We start from the raw sequence: 18,220 nt of genomic DNA on the forward strand, positions 1-18,220 counted from the left end.
GGGAAAGAGAGGGAGAGAAATAAATACATGCTTTTGGTAAGGTCAGAGTACATTGTGATCCTCCTGCCTCAGACTCCCAATTAACAAGGGTCACAGGTGCACACAACCACACTGTATGTTCAGGACCGTATGGCCTAGGACACAACCCATGATAAGATTTGGCTTCCAGCCTCCCAAGTAGTGGCACTATCTACGTGCCACGGTGACTGGGGCACATACTTATTTCCGACAGAGACAATTACGACCTTACAACAGACTGGAAATACAATTTGATCTTTGTTAATGACTTTTAAATCTACTTTAATAATAATAGGTGGTGTGGTCATGGAAAAGGACTACTGTCAGCACAGCTGTTATCACTATGTTTTTATTTTTAGACTACAGGAAGAATCTAAGGAAGAAGAAAAACCTTCTTCCTATCATTTGGATAAAGTTTATTTTGTGCACAATCCGAGAAAATGGAAAAAAAAGATCCACTTCTTGATAGAAAGACCAAAGGAACATGTTTATTTATTACTCAGTGAGTTAAATATTCATTGAGAACTGTCTCATTCACTTTGGGGTTAGAACAGTAAATAGAACTTTTTATAATGTTGTTTGCTAAATTATTTAGAAAATAATAAATGTTTAGCATAAAGCTGAAATTAATTTTATGTTTGTGTAGTAACCTCTTGCACATACAGATTCTGATGTGATATATGGCAGTTCCAACTATAGAGGCTTATAAGCCTCTAGGGAACACCTCTTGTGTCTTCCTGATCTTATACCTTGAAACTCTCTCAATTATAAGGTGTTTAAGAAGCTTATTATCAGTAAGTGGGCTTATGTTATCAGTGATTCACGGCTTACTAAGCACACATTGAACACCTCACATGTGCCACGAAATTCTGATAACAAGGGACATGAATGCCCTCTTGTGAAAATTTGGGAGGAGTTGTTGGGAATAGGGAAGGGAGAGCAGGAGAGAGGAGTACTGAAAACATTGAGTGGGGCCGGCATGGGAGGGAGGGAGGTAGAACCATGTCAATAGTCCACTGTTACGGGTGGTAAAAGGATAAACAAAGCATGAAAAGAACATAGTCTGTCACACCTGTGCCAAAAAATTATTTATTTTTTTAAACCTGGATTTGTTTTTAACCCTTTCTCTTAGAAACTTCTAACTCTATATAATTAGCCTCAGGAAGGGCAGAGTAAACACAAGCTTAATTTATGCTTGTTTCGCAACCTCTGAGTTTCCAAGGAAATGAATTATCTGAGTGCAAAACCAGTGCATCGATTTTCTCGGAGTTAGCAATAACAAGCATGTGGCTTCTAAGGCCATTTCTCTGAAAAGATTAACATTGAATAAACAATGGAAATTATTGGGCCTATATATTTTTCAGTTTCTATTTCAAAACATAATCCTAATTAACTTTAAAATGTTTTTGTCCTGGAAGACACTGGTAAAATTGACCTGAACAAACGGGTGAAATGGAAGAAAAAAGAATGTCACTCAAGCACCTTCATCTCAACATGTCCAAAACAAAGCACTTTATTTTCCACCACATGCTTATTTCTTATGTCCTATCTTTTTAATTTTATTTAAAAACATTTTTTTTTTGCCTCAATAATACCACCTATGGGCTTTTTCTTGCCAGTCTTGATACCCTTGAAACTGTTTTTATTTTTTTTGGAGAGGTTTTCGCTATAGGGCGTGTGCGCTTGCCAGACAGACAGAGAGAGACATAGAGACAGAAAGTGAGAAATCACCCCCCAGGGTGGATGGTCACGCTGCAATCCCTTCTCCTCCATTCTCCTCTCGGGATCTTGGGCATGCACGCACACGCACCCCGCATGATTTTAAGCCACTGGGTCCGGGACGCGAACCGTGGTCGACTACTTGGGAGACCAGCGACATAGCCATTACACTAACTGCTGGTTCCCTTGAATCTGTTTTCTACATTGCTGTCAGAATGAGCCACAAAATCACAAATATGAAGAGAATACTATTAGAAGATAACATTTTACAGAGTACTTACTATGCACAAAGGGAATCCGAGAAGTTCACAGAGGAGTGCAAATAAAGTATGAATTTATTTTATGTGAAAAATTTTGAAATCCACGAACAGTTTTTCCATAATATATGTTTCCACTAACTTTAAAGACCCCCAATACTTGATATTCTAGGTCTTTCGATTTTCACAACAGAATGATATCAGAACGATTATTTATTTATTTTATAGACAGGAAAATGGTTTTTACTGATAAGTACAGGAAGAACTTTTCTTTAGGGGCCAGATATGATATGTGATAGAGCCAGGTCTAACCTCAGTATATATTAAGTTGAGAGTACTGCTCTCCTGCTTGAGCCCTACCTCCTCAGAGCACACCACAAAATTCAAAGTATACCTCATTTAATGCCTTTAATTCACTTCTGAAATGTATATTACTAAATGAAAAGCAAAAAAGGAAACAAATTCTATTACTTCTAATGAGAAAAACTATAATGGATTTCTCAATTTAAGACATCTAAACAATTTTCACAAGTAGAGAAAGATAGCAATTCAACAATGAAAATGGATTTATGTAAATAATGAACAGCAATTTTAAAGTAAGCAAATCCAGTTTCCACGTGAAAGGAAAGCCTATTACACGTATCCAATGAGGAACAAAAGAATGGGAGTGGGTGGTGGATGACAGAGGTGGGTGCAATGGAATCGTTCTCTAGAAGGTGAAGTCTTCTTTCTGCCCCATTCTCTTCATCAATTTTTCAACTTTTTGGAGTTTGATCTCATACTCAGTCTTCATATAACTGATAGTACCACATTAGGACAAACTAAAAGCTGACACTGAGACCGCATCTAATACATGAACCCGTGATGAAGCTAGCATAGGAATACATGCAACAGATTGAAGATTTCTCTCCATCTCACTCAAAAAAGGTTTGGGTTCACCCAAATGCAATACTTAATTCCAGCATATTTTCTAAGATACTCTATGACTGAAAACTGCTAAGTCAAGTAAACTAGTGAGTCTCTCTGAAGTAGTAGCATTTGTATATCATGTCTTACAGTAGATTTATTTAGTGTATTTTGGGGGAAAGAGGTTGCCCTATTGGGGAAAAGAGAAGATTCATTCAAAAACTGGCATAAATTTTCAAGAGTCATAATGGCGAAACATTGTTAGACAATCATTTTGTAGTACATTTATACTTGGCATATACAATCTTGGACTGTGCTCTAGCCTCAACTCTCTGCACTTCCTGTCTCATACCTCGCTTGTCAGCATGACTGCATTCTTTATACTTACGTGTCCATACTATGCTTTTTAACACCGCTCTATTCCTTCTGCATGGAATATTCACTTCCCTCTTGTATGCACATGCACTTGGTTTGTGGCCCAACTGAGGAATCTCAAACTTTGTAAGCCTCCGCTTTTTAAGGGGATCTGTCCCCTACACTGCTCAAACTTTGCCCTAAAAGGGGTAGAATCTTTCTGATCCGGGTGAGAAAACAGATCTGCTCTTTGCCCTAAAGACGCTGTTTCTACTTTCCTAGGCAGTTTGGAATATAAATATCTCCGAACAGCTAGTATGGAACAAATATCTGCTAATGCCTTTACTTGGAAAGTACAGAAATGGGAGAAACCCATGGAGAATTATCTCCCAACATTGGTTGCACTTGGCACATTCATCAAAAGTATCCATTTAAGTGTCTGGTTGGTGAGCTTATTCAGTGCAGAAATGGAATATTTTTTTGTCTCTCCATCCCTGCTATCCAAAATAGTGCTTGTCACAGAGTAGAGAATCAATGTAAGTTTATGAAATTAAGGAATAATTGAAGACCCTTTAAAATATGGAGATCATGGGAGGGGAGGCTATGCTAAAAGTTATTTTACAGAGATAATTCCTTAAACCACACTACCACAACTGAATTTTAAATATCATGTGATTCATAAACAACCAGCTAGTTTTCTATGATTTGGACTCTAATACATTTGAAAATAATTAATATTAATGTGCAATTTGACTCTTATTATGCTCCACACATAAAACTTTTTTAAAGTAACGCTTCAATATATTCTGCTAAACAGCCCTGTGAGTTCGACTATTGTTATGTGCTATAGGAAACACAGACTCAGAAAGGTTATAGAAAGACTTATGCAGAAATCTTAAATACCTTGTTGAAATTCACACTAGTGGTTAAGATGGGGTTTGAACCCAGGCAATTTGACTTTGGAGGTTGCGTGTTTTTTTCCTTTTCTGGGAGAAGGTTTTGCTATAGGGTGCATGCACTCACCAGAGAGACAGAGAGAAACAGAAAGCTAGACATCCCCCCCTCCCAGGCGGGATGGCCATGCCGCAATCCCTTCTCCATTCTCCTTTCGGGATCTTAGATCATGTACATGTGCCTGGCATGAGTTTAAGCCATCGGATCCAGGACTCCAACTGCGGCCAACTACATGGGAGTTCAGTGACATAGCCATTATGCCAACTGCTGGTCTCAAGGAGGTTGTGTTTTTAACCACTTAAGTTATACAATTAGTCACAGGAAGAGTTATGTTAGATTCTCTAAATACATGCTGTGTCTCCAAAACCAAGTGGGACTAGACAGAAGGCAAATAAACCCTATTAACAGATTCTGGTATGCATTTGGGGAACTAAATTGAACCGTATTTGTTTTAGTAAAGGTGACTCTTTTGTAAAGAAATTTCTTTGAGGATGTCAAGATGAGGTCTATATCTTTGTCTATGAATGACAGAAAGGGGATCTATTAAGACATGATTATTTCTGACCTCCAACTAACCTAGGGCAAGGACAGGGCCAGCTTCATGGATATGTGATCCATTTGGTCACACAGGGCCCCCTGCATAGAATGGTCATTCCTAGCTAGGTCATACCTAGCTGTTGGAAACCAGCAGATGGCATAATGGTTATGTTGCTTGATTCCCACATAGTTGATCACAGTTTGAGTCCTGGACCTGGTTGCTTGAAACTCATGCCAGGTGCATGTGCGTGCATTCTCACATCCTGAGAGAATGAAGGAGAAGGGATTGCAGTGTGGTCATCCCCCTCACGGGGTGATTTCTCTCTTTCTCTCTGGCAAGCGCACACACCCTATAGCAAAAATCTCTCTTAAAAAAAAATGAACGGTTTACTTATCTAGGTTCCTTCTCTGCTATCATTGTCTTGGCATTCGTAATTCTCTTTGAACAAAGGCCCTACGTTTTCATTTTGTACCAAGTACCTCTAATTATGTAGCTAGTTATGGGCTGACATCTTGGTTAACCCTTTGTGACTGCTAGTTATTAGGCAATGGAGAAGGGAAGTGAGCTGGCTACATTGGTAACTTGAAGTTTTTCTAGTCTCCATACTAGATTCTGCAGATAGAAACTCAGATTCCACATTTCTAACCTGGGGAATATCCAATTCTCTGATTATTTGATGATTTGAAGATACTCGTCTCTTTTAAGAAAGACAAATATTACATGGAGTAATACATAATTTCCAGATTTTTAAAGGTCTTAGATCTATTTTTATTATTTTCCTTGGTCTGGTGGTTTGTTTCAGGTCAATTTAACCATTGTCTTTTATAATAATCACCGAATCAGTTCAGTGAGAAATAACATTTCCTTTTTACAGGAATCAATATGTACCATTTCCACTTTATATATAAGTTACATTTCTGTTATCTTTAGTAAATGTAGAATGCACTTCGTGATTCTATATTTTTGGTCTGTGTGTGACTGTGTAGATTCAATATGCTCTGTACGGTTGAGTTGGTTAATGTATTTCCATTGTGTTATTAACAGCTTTGATTTATGTTTTCTAGCTACTTTTCTTCCTTTCTGCCCTTAGAAACCTTACTTAGAGACCGTATATGACCTTTGGTCACACTTACCAGCATTTACTTCTGACAGACACATATGTAATCTATATTTTGCTTCTTGTAGTTATTTTCTTCTGTACAGTTTTTATATCACGGTGTCTGCAATCTTTGAGAGCCCCTGCTTAATCCCACCATTCTCCTACAAGTGGAATAAGCGGGAGCAAACATACCGATTGGTGTAGCAGTTTCTTAATAATCATTTTATTGTTTTTAACTTATTTAAGTCCTGAATATTTTCTGTTTTCAAATTGTTACACTTTGGTGACTATTGAGTTTTCATTTAAACAGAGAACATTCTGTGGAGAATGAGTTCTATAACCTCCAATTCTACACACTTGTGTGTTGTACAACCACAGACCCAGCAGAGGGAGCCCAAGTTCACAAACAAGCTCAGGAGCTGTTTCCATGGCTCAGAACCAGTCACTTGTCATTCCGAAGTGATTTGTGTTGGTGAGAATGGGGAGTGGAGAGGGTGGGGTGTGTGTGTACACATGTGCACGTGTATGTGTATGTCAGAGAGCAAAAGGAAGAAATAGAGAAGATGCTGACATTCAAATATTAAAATATATTTGAAACATGGGAGATATAATACATCTTCTGAAGGAGAATGATAGAAATGAGAGAGCTATGCATTTGTTTTTCAGATCCTGAGAAGATACTTTAATGCTAAATGCTCAAAACTACTTCCCTCCCTTACCTCTCTTGTTAGCTAACTCCTTTAAAACTTTTCACTGGGGACCAGCAGATGATGGAATGGTTACATTGCTGGACTGGGACCAGCAGATGGCAAAATGGTCACATTGTTGGACTTCCACATAGTAGACCGCGTTTCGAATCCTGGACTGGGTGGCTTGAAATTCACGCTGGGGTAGGGGGACCAGCAGTTGATATAACGGCTATATGGCTGGATGCCCATGTAGTCGACCGGGTTCGAGTCCTGGACCTGGTGGCTTAAACTCATGCTGGGCGTGTGTGCGTGCATGCCCAAGATCCTGAGAGGAGAATGGAGGAGAAGGGATTGCAGAGTGGCCATCTCCCCTGGGGGGTGATTTCTCACTTTCTGTCTCTCCGTCTCTCTCAGTCTTTCTGGTGAGTGCACACACAGTATACAAATACATCTCCAAAAAATAAATAAATAAATAAATAAAGGAAAAGAAAAGAGAGAGAGAAAAAAAAGAAGAAATTCACTCCAGGCACGTGTGCGGGGTGATTTCTTGCTTTCTGTCTCTCCAGTGAGCACACACACCATGTAACAAAAATCTGTCTTAAAAAAAGAAAAGAAAAAAAAAAAACCTTTTCAGATTGACTTTTTATACATTTCCATTTCTTGTTATTTTTATATTTTGGGCATTTTCCAGCGAAAGTTATTATTTTTTTCTCCAATGTCTTTCTTCAGCCTAATACCTTACAGGCCTACACACTATGTGTGCATCTGTCTGAGTTAGAAACTCTCAGAGGCTGTTTAGGCAAATGTTTATTCAATAGATTAATCAATTAGTCTACTAACTATCCAAACAGTATTTATTGAGCTTTTTAGCACTATATGAAGTATGGAGAATGTGTGTGCGTATGGAGGGGGAGTGTGCAGTAGGGAGGGTGAATCAAAAATATTTTCTGTCCTTGATGAACTTACATGTAGCTGAGTAAATCAATGTGTTTGTTAAAATACAAAAGATTGTGTAACCAAATGCTAAGCAGTGGCTCAGAGGGCTCCCCAAGTGAACATCAAGTAGGTGTTTAGAGGAGACATATGGAGATCCTTGTAGCTGGAAGAGTGTAGAAAGGCTTCAGGAATGAAATAGGCTGAACGATGGCTGGCTTTATACACATTGAGAGGGGAGGGCCTTTCCTGGTGAAGAAGCAACTGAAGAAAAGGCTGTGAAAAGCAAGTCTGGTTTCTGGGTCCTGTATGAGATGAATACTGTCTGCACACTACTCACTCCTGGGGGGTGTCATTCACATCGAGCCTATGTGATGGTGCTCCTTGACACCCTCAGTGCCCTTGAATGAATTCTGGAGTGACTGGGATTATGTAGAACAGTGGTTCCCAACCCTTCGTATACTATACCTATCAATCGCTCTATAGAGAGGAATCTAGAAAGAAGCAGCAGAGAGTCAGCCTAATAGCCTAGTGGTTAGGGGAGCCAGATTGCACATGGTTAAATGTGGTTCAAATCCTGTTTCTAGCAGCTTGAAAAATATGCCAGGTATGTGTGTGTGTGCAGGCTCCGAATCCTGATGGGATAGAGAAATGGAGGAATTGCCCCAATGGGGTGTGCTTTCTCCCTCTTTCTTTTTCTCCTGCTCTCTGTAGAGTGCACACACCCTTTGACAATTAAAACAAAAACAAAAACAAAAACAATAAAGCACATGGGTAAAGTTGGACTGAAAAACAGTATCAATTTAAATCTTGGGTTTATTAAAAGATGTGTGACCTAGGGCAAACTTATTACTCTTATTACCCTTAAGTATAAAATTACATGACAATAATAGTAATGGAATTGTAATGGTTAAATGAAATAAAGGGCCATCTGTTAAAAAGAGTGTCTAGGGAACCAGCAGTTAGTGTAATGGCTATGTCACTGGATTCCCACGTAGTTGACCGCGGTTCGTGTCCCGGACCCGGTGGCTTAAAACTCACGCCGGGCGCGTGTGCGTGCGTGCCCAAGATCCCAAGAGGAGAATGGAGGAGAAGGGATTGCGGCGTGACCATCCCCCCTGGGGGGTGATTTCTCGCTTTCTGTCTCTATGTCTCTCTCTGTCTGTCTGGCGAGCGCAAGCGCCCTACAGTGAAAATCTCTCCAAAAAAAAAAAAAAAAAAGAGTGTCTAGAGCCTAGTGAACCCTGAGGTTAGCCGTTAATATCCAAGAACTAGAGTGCCACTCCAAAAGAAAGCAAATATCTTACTTTTTCGATTATAGAAATATTTCATTAGGCTTTTCGTCTATGAATATCTTGGGTAAGAAATATTTCGTTAGGCTTTTCGTCTATGAGGATCTTGGGCACCACCTAGACTACTTTGCCTTTCATTGGTTGAGCATGATGAAGCAGACCATATGGTTTAATATTATGCATGTCTCACAGGCTGTTTTATTGAAGTAAATCAGGTAGCATGGGCTCCTTGGTTTAAGTAAAAAATGAAAATGTCCTATATGTGCTACAATTCAGGCTGGCTGAGGCTGGGGTGGATTGCAGCATGAGGACTCTGTTGAGGGTCCTTTTTTCTCTCTTTCTCTCTCGAGTGGAATAAATGAATAGGTATTTAAAATCCAAAGAAGGGTGACACTCTGTTTAGTAGGACAGATATTCACTTGGGAATTCGGTGATGCTGCTCATACTTACAGTGCATTCACATTTTCTGGCCATTTTGAACCATAGGCAGAATGTAAGCTCCAGGAGGGCAGGAACCATGTCTCTCTTGGTTATGGTCATGTCTCCTGTGCCCACTTCTTTTTGCAAACTAATGGATCACTGATTGAATGAAGGCATGATTTTGAAAGTTATCTTTTTTCCTGCAGATTTGTCGGTGGTTCTATCACTGGCATAGGTGAAACAGACATTACTACAGAATGTCTTGAGGGACGTCAAGTTAAATATCTCCCCTAATGGTTTATCATTGCCATAAAATGAAAATCCCTTTATGTTTTACATCTCTTTATAACTTAAAAATATGCTCTCATACCTCATGTAACTTCCTCCAGCATTCTTGTGAATTCATTGTTATTTCTCCCAACTACTAGCTTCAGTCCTTGAGTCTCAGTAGAGTTTAATGACTGACTCAGTGTCACACACAAATTAGTGTGGACTTTGGATGTTATCTGAAGTCCTTTGAGTATAAGGATAGAGGATTTTCTTCTCCTTTTTGTAGCACCAAACTTTCTTAACATCTGCCTTGAAAGCCTGTAAATATTATAATTACTCCTTGGGAAAGGAGGAGGCTTCTCTAAATTTCTCACTTTGGTGTGTATTAGTTTATGACATTAGGTGGGGGTTATCATGGAAGATACATAGAGGTTCCCAGGGGATGTGATACTGGGCAGAACCTGGAAATGGGGAGGAGAAATGAGGAGAACTGGAACTTACCTTCAGGACTTCGTAGAGATAAGATGTAGCCTTTGGAAATGGGAGGCCTGGGTGAGAAGTTACACTGGAGTTTCTGAACAAAGACAGTGAAAGTGCAGAAAATTGACAAGACAGGACATTGGAACACAGAGGACACAAAATGTGCATTAAAAGTCTTCGTGACTTTAAGCGTTTGAGATGATGGATATGCCCATTATCTTGATTTGATCGTTACACACTGTATGCATGCACTGCAAAAGCACACAATATCCCATAAATTTATACAATTAACGCATCATTTAAAAATCAAAAACAAATCTTTATAACTTTTTAACACAGCTGGTCATGCTGTTGGATCAGCTGGAAGCCTGTCAAGTCACTGAGTAGGCTGGAATTGCATCTGACTGTATACTATAGGAAGGGAGAATTTGGAATTAAGTTTTTCTTTTTTCTCTCTTGGGTTTGGAAAAAAGACTTCATCAAATATGTTGAACATTTATCATAATTACAAGTACATTATGGTATGAAGCTGCACCTAACAATCCTTGATCACTTGACTTTTTATTTTAAATAGTTAAATATCAGAACATTTCTAAATTGATTTTGAAAAGAAACCAAAAAATCACTATTTAATGAGACCATTTAGCATGTACAATGCCATGTCCTCTTAGGTGCTTAGTACTTATAAATGTAATTGATCTTGATCAACATTTGTGGGTACTTCTGTTATATAACTTATAGGTGATCCGATTTTAGTTTTAGGTTTTTTTTTTTTTTATGATTCCCTGATTATGCTATGGAGCAATGCTTCTTTTTTTAAAAATAATATTTAACATAGTGCTTTGCCAGTAGTAGATGTTTATTAAATGTTAAATGGTTTGAAAATTAAACCATTTTCCTTTTGCAAAGATGCAAAAGATGCAAAAGATAATAGAACAGGAACAGAGAAATGAACTTATCTGAGATAGTGGGTATTTGGCAATTAATTTACTTTTTCATATGCTGTTTGTCCATTTGTGGCGTACTTATCTGTAAGGTAAAGGTAAATTCAATTTCATTTTAAAACTTCATTCAAAATAACTAAAATAAAGCGATTGTAAAACAAATTAAATCATAGCAGAAATGCAAAAATGGAAATGGAAGCTGATAATGTTGTGCGATTATTATGCTTGCCTTTTTACATACTGATGTTGCTTTTGTTTGTGCAGGGTGTGTACATACAGGGTGTGTGTGTGTGAATTTGTATATATATTCAACTTGGTAAAAACAAATTTTTAAGTATGTTTGGTAAGGGGTTTAGGGTTGCTTAGTTGTCGGAAATTGCCTTCATGTCTCTCTTCTTTTTATAATTGTTCTTATTGTATTTGATTATATTAATAACCTCAATTCCTGAAAAGATTGCTTTTCATTTAAGAAAATGTTATATAAGTAATTAGAATTTTATGTAAGTATTAGAACTTTGAGGTAGTATTTTTAGAATTGTGTAATAGCAATTTCCTGTAACTACGGGCCAATATTTGAAAAGTAAATAGTTCACTAAATGTCCAGAAAACGATGAAACTAGATCTTTACCTCAGACTAAATAAAAAATGTAAGCTTCAAATGGATTAGGGAATTAAATGTTGAAAGAAAGTCTTTAAATACTTAGTAGAAAATATAGATGAGAGGGTGGCACAGTGGTGAACAAACGTTCTGTGAGAATGACCCACAAAAGAAGGTTCCAAGCTCACATCTGGAGGCCTCCCTGCACGTGTCTGTGATCTGAGCCTTGCTGAGACTGAAGGTATATAGTAAGATGGAGACCCAGTTGGCGGTGCTCTCTCCCTGTCTCTGTCTCAGTCCTGGAAGAAATAAATAAGCTTTTAAAATGGCTCAATAAATACATAAATAAAAGTGGATAATACATGGGGTCAGCAGATGGTGTGGAGGTTAAGGGCACTGGACTCCCACATGGCCGACTGTAGTTGAGTCCTGGACCTTGCAGCTTGCTTTGTCACTCTCTCTCTCTGCTCTTCTCTGGTCATAAAATAAATAAAGAAAGTTAAATAAAATAATTCTTTTTAAATAAGTGGGTCATATAGTTATCAGTAAGAGCATGTTCTGTGCAAAGGATGATTATTAATCCAATTCTGTGCACTTGAGTTACAAAGAGGAAAAAGATGGGACCAGCAGTTAGTGTAATGGCTATGTCACTGGGCTCCCATGTAGTTGGCTGCGGTTTGAGTCTGGGACCCGGTGGCTTAAACTCACGCCGGGTGTGTGTGCATGCATGCCCAAGATCCCGAGAGGAGAATGGAGGAGAAGGGATTGCGGCGTGGCCATCCCCCCTGGGGGGTGATTTCTTCCTTTCTGTCTCTCTGTCTCCCTCTGTCTTTCTTGAGAGCGCATGTGCCCTATAGCAAAAAGCTCTTAAAAAAAAAAAAGAAGAAAAAGATGATGAAGCAGTTACTAAAATATATCAATAGAAAGGTAATTCATTATTTAATTATATTTTAGGACTGGGTGGGACAAGCTGTATTTTACTTCTGTTTTTATATATTTTTTTTTTTAGATTATGTTACATAGAAAACTAAGAAAGGCCTCATTTCTAGATTACCTGTGTACTGCACATAAATAAGGAAACATAGGAATCACTATATCTCATTTGCTTGGTGTTTTAAATCATATTTTACCTATTTTCTAAAGAAAAGAAGGCAATATCTTGAAACCCGTTTTTAATGTGAACATATTTAACACCAGATACTGTACAGAGATTGGATATTTGAAACATTTGAAGTGTTGACCATTCAAATCATCAGCCTAAACACAATTGTTAGAAACATATGAGGTTCCAGCTGAATACTCTGGGTCGTTATGTGGAATTTCAGATCTAAATATCTAATTTTCTAAACACATTTCCTAAAATACTCAGTTTTTTTAATATTCAGGAAACAATATTGGAAGCATCTTAGAGTAGCAAAATTAACTCTATTGTGAATTTATGCAAATATAATAACATCCAAATATAATTGGGCATGTACAAGATCCAAACAACCACAGAATGATCAATAAAAAGTCTCCACAATTCAGTTCACAATTGGCAGTCTTTAAAGTCTGGATACTATCTTGTAATGAAATCTAGGTATTTATTCACATTCCTATTTGTTTGCTAAGGCTACTATAGCAAACTACTACAGATTGGGTAGTATTAAACAGCAGAAATTAATTTTTTCATAGTTTTGGAGGCTAGCATTCCAGGATCATGATGTTGTCAGGTTGAATCTCTTTCTCTCTCTCTCTTTTTTGGGAGAGGTTTTTGCTATAGAGCTTGTGTGTTTGTTTGCCAGACAGAGAGAGACAGAAAGCGGGAAATCACCCCCCCCTCCCCCCCCCCACCCCCCGCGGATGGCCACACCACAATCCCTTCTCCATTCTCCTCTCGGGATCTTGGGCATGCAAGCACATGCACCTGGTGTGAGTTTTAAGCCACTGGGTCCAGACGCGAACCGTTGTCAACTACATAGGAGTCCAGCCACATAGCCATTACGCCAACTGCTGGTCCCCAGGTTGAATCTCTCTTGAGGCACCTCTCTGCGCCTGGGCGCCTCTCTGCGCCTGTGCACGTCTCTGTATCTGTGCACCTCTCTGCACCTGTGTGCCTCTCTGCACCTCCCCGTGTTGTCACACAGGGAATGCATCTCAGGTGCCTCTCCTTATGAGGACACCAGACATACTGGTTTAGGGCCCTGCCTCAATAGCCTAAATTGAACTTAATCACTACTTTAAAGACCTTATCACCAAATACGATTACATTCTAAGTCCTTTAACATGAATTTGGGAGGAACAGAGTTCAGTTCAAAACAATGATTGTTTCGGTGATTGTGATTTGTATGCCTTATCTCTTCGAACAGTGCCTGCTGTTTTTCTGGCCTTGTTCTAGGTGCTGGGGTACAGCAGTTGAACTTGCAATCTTTGTCTCACAACTACATGAGAAAGTAGAAAGGATCCCAAATTGGAGGAAAAAAAAACAACATGATATTAAATCTTTGTCATTTTGAGGACTAAATCCTTAATTCTAAGAACCAAAGGCTCCCCTTTTAACTGCTTGAGAGAATTTACTCCTGTTAAATAAATTCCTTCTTCTACTCACTCCAAAGTCTAGAACATGCTATATAGAGTTGCGCACATGAGAACAGCTTCATTGTATAAGAATACTTATAATTAGGAGCATCTGTCATTGTCACAATTGTTGTGAGTGCACATTTGGAACCACAGTGTTTCCTCTGTCCATAGGTCTTACTTAATGCCTGAGATATATCTCCTGATTATAGTCACATGGTCTTCTTGCATTTTGGGGTTAGCTGCTCTTGAAGTGGCCACCTATTTCTCAGGTCCCCCCAAGTGATACTGGAGTGAACAGTAAAAAATTAAAGTGAGAGCCCTGAGTATCCTTCAACTTTTGTGAACATCTGATCGATGATGTTAATTTTTTCTGTAACAAAGGAATTAATAATTCGATTTTATTTTAGTGTATTATTTTAATTAGATTAGTTAATGATTCCCTTCCCTCTCCATACTGTTTTCTGTTATTTCCTTGACTTTCCCTTTTTGGGAGGCTAGACCTAGGAAGAATGCAGAAAATGAGAGTCAAATGATTATACTGAAGCTGAGCTAGTTCGATGTGATGGGGCTAATGAGGATGGGCATGAGAAACATCTTGTAGTTCCCTGCTTGAGCCAGTGACCATGCCTAAGAAAGTAAGCTGACGTCCGAATGGATATCACTGCAGATACATGGAGCTTCAGGGCAGATCCACTCTCTACTTACCCTGTATTGATACAATTAGCTCCTCCCATATGGTAGGAATTGGATACAACTTTGGGAAACCAGGACTGTGGAGAGGGCAGGTGAAGGTAGGTGTGAGGGTTGGGAGGAGATATATTTTTCAATGTTCTGAGATAACGTTTCCATTGCATAGTTATAAACACATAAATAGACAAAAAGTAGTAGTTCTTGCTGAGTTTGTGACCTGTGATCTGGGACATAGCTATGGTGGTCATATATTTCAGTTTATAAAGAATGGCCTCTGCTAAACTTCTCCAAAGAAAAAAAAAAAACAAAAAAAGGGAACCTGCAGTTAGCATAATGGCTATGTCGCTGGACTCCTACCTATTCGACCGTGGTTCGCGTCCTGGACCCGGTGGCTTAAAACTCACGCTGGGCGTGTGTGTGTGCATGCCCAAGATCCCGAGAGGAGAATGGAGGAGAAGGGATTGCAGCATGACCATCCCCCCTGGGGGGTGATTTCTCGCTTTCTGTCTCTATGTCTCTCTCTGTCTGTCTGGCGAGCGCATGTGCCCTATAGTGAAGACCTCTGCAAAAAAAAAAAAAAAAAAAAGAATGGCCTCTGCTAACAAGGACTGGAAAAGGTTGAACTGTGGCATGGCTTCATTCAAGGCTAGCAACTCATGAACTGTAAAAAGCTCACCATGGTTCTTGTAATGTGCTGTCATGAAGATTGAACTGTGGCATGGCTTCATTCAAGGCTAGAAACTCATGAACTGTAAAAAGCTTACCATGGTGCTTGTAATGTGCTGTCATGAAGGGAAAAAAATAATCAGTACTGTGTGAAATGCTGGCCTCCTGTGGCAGCTTGAAGATAATCTGATACATAAACTTAGAAAATAGGGGACTGGGGAGAGAGGCAGATACAATCTTGGTGCAAGGGGAAGGAAACTCTTGGTTGTATTCAGTCTGGTAAGTTCCCATCAGAATAAGCTCATTAGTTTCTCTTTTAGATTTAGAATTAAAATTTAAAAAGAAAAAAGCCAAATTATAGGGAAGGAATTACTCAAAGGGGATCAATATTTTGAGAAAATATTTTAGAAGAAAAATATTGCATTTTTTTTTTTTGGGAGATTTTTGTTATAGGGCACATGTGCTTGCTAGAGAGCGAGAGATAGAAAGCGAGAAATCCTCCCTAGGAGTGATGACCATGCTGTAATCCCTTCTCCTTCATTCTCCTCTCCAGATTTTGGGCATGTATGTACACATGCCCTATGTGAATTTGAAGCCACTGGGTCCGGGACTTGAACTGTGGTTACCTATTGGAAGTCCAGTGATGTAGCCATGATGCCATCTGCTGGTCCCTTGCATTTGTTTGAAAAATTAGCCTTGACCTAAATCACCAAAGTCACATTGCCCTTCAGAGAAAGCCTAATTAGATTAGCTCATTTTAATTAAATGAGGCCCTGTTAGAGTATGGCTAATATAAGGATTAAGAGAAAAATTTCTAATAAAAATAAAGTTCACGGAGGACCGTTTGAAGACCTTAGTATTATGAATCATATCAAGAAAACCAATCTGTACGATTACCATAGTGATATTTTTGTAAGTGTTCTGCATAATATTAAGCAATGTTTGAAAACTAGGGCTTTGGATTCAAGTAGATTCTGATTATGGGCTCTCTCTACAGTATGTGAACCTGGACAATGTACTTTGTATTTCGGTAGAACAGGAATATGAGTGCAACTCTAGAGTATGGTTATGAATATGAAATTTGATTGTATAATTTATGTGCCTGGAAATGATATAATTTTTTTAATTAGTAAAGGTTTTATTAATTGGAGATTTTTAGTGAACTGACCCATGCTGTAAAATGTTCTTCTTGACTGATTTAACAAAATGTATTCAATTATTGAGACATTATGCTTTTTTGCATTTCTAAACCACTTAATTTTGTTACACATTAGAAATCATTGTTACATTATAAAAGCGTTCTTATGGAAATGAATCAGAAAATCTGGCCCAAAAGAGCCATAAAATGACAGTGAAAGAATAATTTCTTTAGATAATATTCTTTACAGCTTCTTAAGCAAAATAGGAGAAAATAAAATGATAATTTTAATGGTCTCTGGCAGATAATAATGATAATATTAAGTTAATAAATACTATGGTAATTTGTATTCTGTTTAGTAGCATTTTCACTTTAGTTGTTCAGGAGATTTGTAACGAAAATGAAACAAGAAGCTCTTATACACTAAGTGAAGAAAGGAGGTTGTTATAAATTTGCACTAAAGAATAACAGGAATGAAGAAGAGCTAAAAGGTCAAGCAATATCATTGTAATAAGAAAGCTCTTCTCCCAGGTCCCCTATTTCAGTTTCCTTTCTGATGCAGTCCTTACTAAAGGAAATAGTCCTTAGCTTATGTCCCTAAGTTAGAATTCTGAAAAATATCTAAGGAAAACTTAGACTTGAGGTCCCTAGACTAAAATGAACAAGAAAGTTAAGAAAGCATGACTTTAAATATTCTTTAGAATTTACTATTTTGTTATTGAGAAAGAATTTGATTTATCTGGAAAAATGCAAGCCAAACTTAGGACTCTGTTAGTATTTTTTAAACCTTAGGTAATTTTTCTTTTTTCTCTCTTTTGTGGTTTTGAAGAAATGATGTATATATTTTTAAGAAATTATTTTATTTATTCATTCATTTATTTTGACCACAGAGAGACACAGGGGTTGGGGTGGTGGGGTGTGGACAGTGAGAAAATAAGCCACCAGGTCTGGGACTTGAACCATGATTGGCCATGTCAGAGTGTCCAGCACCTCACCCACCACACCACCTGCTGGTCCTCAAAGAAATGATGTATGTCTTAACTCTGGTCCTCATTCTCAAATTTTTTTGGGGGGGAAAATACCAGAGCTATTTTATGCTTTTGTCTAAGCTAGAGAGTGACCTAAATTTTCGTTGTGTTATTTTGTACTAATTTTATTATTGGGGGCAGCTAGAGGTTAATCTGAATAGTCCAAGAATATGAAAGCAAAAGACAATGAATGAGGAAGGATGAGAGCAGAACCTTTCTCATGGATTTTTGTCTTGACCTTTGTTAACGGGAGCAGCAGAGAGGGTGACAGTGAGGTAGTAAAGGAAGGGTATGCTTTTTGAGACTTTGCTGAAGTCAAAAGGTAGCAGGGAACCTTTGGAAGCAGAACACTACTGTGGTAAAGTGAAGCTCTTTTACAAGTCTCAGTTGCTGCTGCTACTTCTGACAGAGAAGCTATTTTAACTTTTAATTTGCTGAAAGGCAAATAAGGCAGCTGTCGTCACAGTGGGATGTTAGGGGTGAGTGTTGGAGAAACAGCTTCTCTTTTCATGTAAATGAAAGGAGAATATACTAAAGGAAAGTTTACTGTTATTTTTTGGATTCTCAGCAAGCAGGCCAGAGTGTCATCTTCAGTGATTCTCTTATACTTTCTTTTAATTTGCCGAACACATTGGATTTGAGGGCAGATTTTAGGTTTGACAGCATTG

At 38.4% G+C, this 18,220-nt stretch overlaps 1 pseudogene; it reads right to left on the reverse strand.

Annotated features, from left to right (window-relative positions):
* The window catches only part of LOC102500189 (adenylosuccinate synthetase isozyme 2-like), a 94,704-nt pseudogene that overhangs the window by 28,778 nt on the left and 47,706 nt on the right, over nucleotides 1–18,220 (reverse strand).

The sequence above is a fragment of the Tupaia chinensis genome, unplaced genomic scaffold, assembly GCF_000334495.1.
Source record: "Tupaia chinensis unplaced genomic scaffold, TupChi_1.0 Scaffold000395_1, whole genome shotgun sequence".
NCBI classification, from domain to species: domain Eukaryota; kingdom Metazoa; phylum Chordata; class Mammalia; order Scandentia; family Tupaiidae; genus Tupaia; species Tupaia belangeri.